General features: G+C 42.9%; 1 pseudogene; it reads left to right on the top strand.

Moving 5' to 3' along the window:
* The first annotated feature begins 3,843 nt into the window (after positions 1-3,843).
* LOC103596325 lies at positions 3,844-4,599 on the top strand (annotated as a pseudogene).
* The last annotated feature ends 252 nt before the right edge of the window (positions 4,600-4,851 follow it).

The raw sequence follows: 4,851 nt of genomic DNA on the forward strand, positions 1-4,851 counted from the left end.
AAATAACCAAACTTGAATACCAAGACCAGCATGGACTCAAACACTCATTTAAAATGTCTCCAAACTTTGTACAATATGCCCCATTCTCTCAGATGAACAATCTAATTGTTTGTCTAAACCTGCATCTATAATCCTAGAATCCTGTATTTTCCATTAACCATTTCACTGTAGCTCCTTCCCCAGGCAGCACCTGATTAGTTTGCAACCAGAAAATGGAAGTTACACACCCAAATTTACAGTTTACAATCTTAAAGGAATCCAGTTAGAGATTCCTATTGTTATCATTTCTAGGTCTCTGCTTTTTCCTGCAGCATCTCTCATCTATTTCTTTTCCCCCATGGGTAATGTGGTATTTATACCATCTCAATTACTTGTTCCAGCCTCCATGAAATTCACAAAATAAATGCACAGATTTACCTTTTCTCTCCAAGCCTGCATTCCCTAATCCTTGTTTCTATTCAGATTTAGCAGCCTTCATTTCAGTGATTCATCTGGGCTCAGACCAGATTTTGCTACTACTTGTTCCAAGTTTTCAGTAGTCCCCTCCTTCTCTTTCACCTGTCAGGTGGTCCTTATACCTCCCTTTCTATTTGTTGTTGGGGGTGAGGGGATGTTGGGAAAATAGAATAGTTTGGTCAGGGCCCTCACCTCGGGTCCGGTTGGGTGTGGTTCAGCACATCCTTTGTAAGCAAATTGTGTGTGTGTGTGTGTGTGTGTGTGTGTGGAGTTAGTGCACATGCACACCAATGTATCTTTTTAGTTTTGTTGCTATTCTTATGTTCTTCAGAGAGTAGTTTTAGCGAAGCAGGCGGCGCACGTCTGCCTCAGGCGTCTGCCCCATGTAGCCATGCTTTCCAACCTACTGCTTCAAAGGACCTGTTTGCTGGTTACCTAGCTTATAGACCTGCGTGTGAGGGGTCTGGTGACCCAGCCTGGCATGTGTGGGGTCTGCTGACCCAGTCTGTGAACGGGCTTGAGGGATCTGTGAGCTCCAGACCCAGCCCTAGCTCAGCAATTGGCCCAGTTGGTGCAGGATAACCGGCAGGTAAAAGAGCCCAACAACTAGCATAGTTGTGTAGCTTTACAACTGGCATCAGGAACAGGATTAAGAGCTCTACAATTGGCGATGCTGACAGGATAGACATTAGCCTTAGCACACCACAATTGGCTAAGGCGAGAGGATTCTGGAATTAGCCTCAGCTCGACACTGGCCAAGCGCCACAGGGGAGTAGAGTGTAAGGGTGACAGAGTACACACATAAGAGTTGAAAAAAAAATGAGACATAAAAATGAGTATAAAGTGAAAGTCCAAGATAACCATTGTTAACATTTTGGCATATGTCTTATAGACCTTTATGCATATATAGTTTACATACACACACACACACACACACACACACACACACACACACACACCAGGCACATACACACAACACACAGAGAGAGAATTATATTGGATGCCTGGTTATGTGACTTGCTTTTTTCCCACTTTTTCTCTATATTCATTCTTTCCTCACATGTTTAATGAGCATCCATTCTGTTCCAGTGCCCTTTTGGCCCTGGGAACCCATCAGTGACCAAAACAGACCAAAACAGCAATTCCTGTACTCATGAAACTTCAATTCTTATGAAGGCAGATAAGAAAAAATAAGTAAGCCATATAGTATTTCAGATGATAATAACTGCTATTAAAAAGAAGAGAGAGAGTGGGATATTGCTATTTAAATAAGATAGATCAGGCAGCTGGTTAGCTCAGTTGGCTAGAGCGTGGTGCTGATAACACCAAGGTCCGGCGTTCAATCCCTGCCACTAAAGAAAATAAATAAGATCGGAAAAGTTCTCTCTAATAAGATGGACATATCAGCAAAAACCTGGGATTTGAGTGCCACAAGGAAACTGGGGTGGTTGTAGAAGAACCTACAAGAGGGAGATGCAAGAAATGATGCCAGGTGGCAGCAGGAAGAGATCAAGGAGGCCTTGTAGGCCACAGGGGTACCTTCTATTCTGAATGAGGCAGGGGCTCACCAGAGGGTTCTGGGCACAAGAATACTCTTTTTCTCATGGACCTTCCAAACCATTTTTCCTCCCTACCACTCTACCATCCTACCTCAAAATTTTAAAAATTCCTTTCATTTCATCAGACTATACCATCCTCCAGCCCTCCTGTGACTGTCATCTGCAGCCCCACATCTCTCCTCTCTTTTGTAAAAATCATAGTTCCTCAGTCAAGATCCCTCTTTCAGTGATTCTGATATCCCTGTGATTCAGACATTCTCAACCCTGCTGCACATTAGAATCACCTGGGGAATTTTTAAAAAGTACCTATATTAGCATCTAATCCACAGAGATGTTGCTTAATTTGGTCTAAGGAGGACCAAGATATCAATATTTTTTTTAAAAACTCTCTAGGTGACTATAATATGCAGCCAGAGTTGAGAACAGTGCCATAACTGATTCTTCTAATTCCCTGAAGTTTCAGCTCCTGACCTCCTTCTTCTATCCCACCTTTTTTTCAGTCATTCATTGATATGATTATGCCATAGACTTTGACACTTTCAATAGCAGCCCCTCCATAATCTCAAGTTTAAGTCTTCCACTGTCCAGCCAATACTTCCCATCTTTCCAGCTTACTCTCCAGTGTCCAGTAACACTAGTAACCCCCTGAGTCCCAGAGTCCTTTGATCCAACCACATTTACTAGGTCTCTCAACCACCTCATGGCCTCTTCCATCCTCACCCAACTTAGACTCCGTGGCTCATTATTACTGCATCTTGCATACACCCTCAACTCCTTTATCCCAGTATCATTTCTTCGGTACCTCCCTGCAAACTACCAAAGCTGATTAATAAGCCACTCTTTTCTGATCATTCATCCATTCCCAGAGGGTTGAATTCTTCATTTTTATCTCCATGATACCTTCAATCAGTTGTATGTAACCCAAAGAATTGTAAAATACTTCCTTTGCCCTAGACTCAAATATTTTGACTCAAACCTCTATTTCCTCCATTCAATGCCATGCCGTCTCTCACACAAGTCTCCACTGGGACTTTACTTGCTGACTCAAGAAGTTATCCTAAAAGAAACATAAACCTAATGACATTCAACAGAGTATCTATTTTTCTGTATGGTTGAACTGATACGAGTTTATGCCACCACTGAAAAACAGGGGAATTTTTTAAACAATTTTAAAAATACCAGGTTGTGAGTACCCTCCTTCCAGTCCCATCATGGACCCAAATATGCAGGATAAGCTGAATGCTTAGGGTTATTGTTTCCTAACCTTATCAGAGACACAGAGCTACTGGAGCAATTTCAGGTGCATGTAGAGGTAAATCTTAACTTCATCCCTAATACACAGTTATATGCCCTTGCACTTTCTCCCACCCATGCTCATTACCTGCCAATCACCATCAGAACATTAACCTGGTCCATTAGTCCCACGTGGGATTCCTCGCCCACATCAGCGTTCCTCCTACCTCCAGACGTAAGAATGAAGCCCATGCTTACTTCCCTTTAGCATCTCCACTATCTACCAAACATACCAAAACTGACACAAGAGTAAGAACATATATAGTCCTACATAAGTCATCAAGAAGTTGAATCCATATGAAAAACTTTCCCACAAAGAAAACTTTTGGCCCAGAAGGCTTCAAACATTTAAGTAAACAATAAGAGGGATGGTTTCCCAACTCTTTTATAAGGCCAGCATAAAATGAATCCATAATGTCATAAGAACATGCAAGAAAAGAAAATTATAGGTCAATCTCTCTCATGAAAATAGATGAAAAAATCCTAAGCAAAATATTGGTATTTTTCATTGTCATATGGAAAACACAACAGAGGAATGGCACTGTGGCAGAATCACACCATAGTTATGAGATTCCTCCTTCTGGGCCTCACAGACCAGGTTGACCAACTACAACTCCTCTTTGCATCTTCCTGCTGATCTACTCAGTGACTCTGGTGGGCAACCTGGGCATGATAGATGTGATCTGTACCAGCTCTGCCCTCAACACCCCCATGTTCTTTCTTCTGATCATGCTCTCTTTCCTTGATGTCTGCAATTCTTCCATGTTCATTCCCAGCTGCTGATCAGCTTCCTCACCACTAATCAGTCCATCTCCTTTGCAGGCTGTGTGGTCCAGATGGCCTTCATGCACCTCCATGACACAGGGGAGTGTCTCCTCCTGACCATTGTGGCCTATGACTGATTTGTGGGCACCTGCCTCCCTCTCATCTACCACACCATCATGTCCAAGCACTTGTGTGTCCAGCTAGTGGTGCTCATCTATGCTGTGGTGGGTTCATTTCAACTCTACAGACAGGGAATGCATTAATTTTGTCCTACTGTGGTCCCAACATCATCAAGCACTACTTCTGTAACATTCTCCCTGTGCTCCAACTAACCTGCTCAGACCTCACGGTGGCCAATGTCATCTTGTCTGTCTTGTCTGCCTTGGTCACTGTCCCCACCACCTCAGTCATCGTGGTCTCTTACGCTTACGTTCTGGTCACAATCTGCAGGATGATGTCCCTGCACACCCAACATGAAACCTTCTCCACCTGTGCCTCCAACCTCACCATCATCTGTCTCTTCTAAGGGTCTGTGTTCCTTATATATGTCCATCTCAACCCTGAAAGTATCTTAGCCTATATAACAAGATCCTCTCTGTGGTCTATATCATAGAGATACTCCTAACGAACCCCTGGTCTATATCCTGAGGAATAAAGATACCAAGGCTGCTATAAAAGTTAGAGTTCTTAACCTAAGCAGAAAAGGAATTTGTTAGAAAGGTATCTGGTAGCTTGCAAAATAGAAGAGAAGCCTAGAGAACCTAGATGGGACAGGAAC

Source organism: Galeopterus variegatus, unplaced genomic scaffold (assembly GCF_000696425.1).
Source record: "Galeopterus variegatus unplaced genomic scaffold, G_variegatus-3.0.2 Scaffold1983, whole genome shotgun sequence".
Classification (NCBI taxonomy): domain Eukaryota; kingdom Metazoa; phylum Chordata; class Mammalia; order Dermoptera; family Cynocephalidae; genus Galeopterus; species Galeopterus variegatus.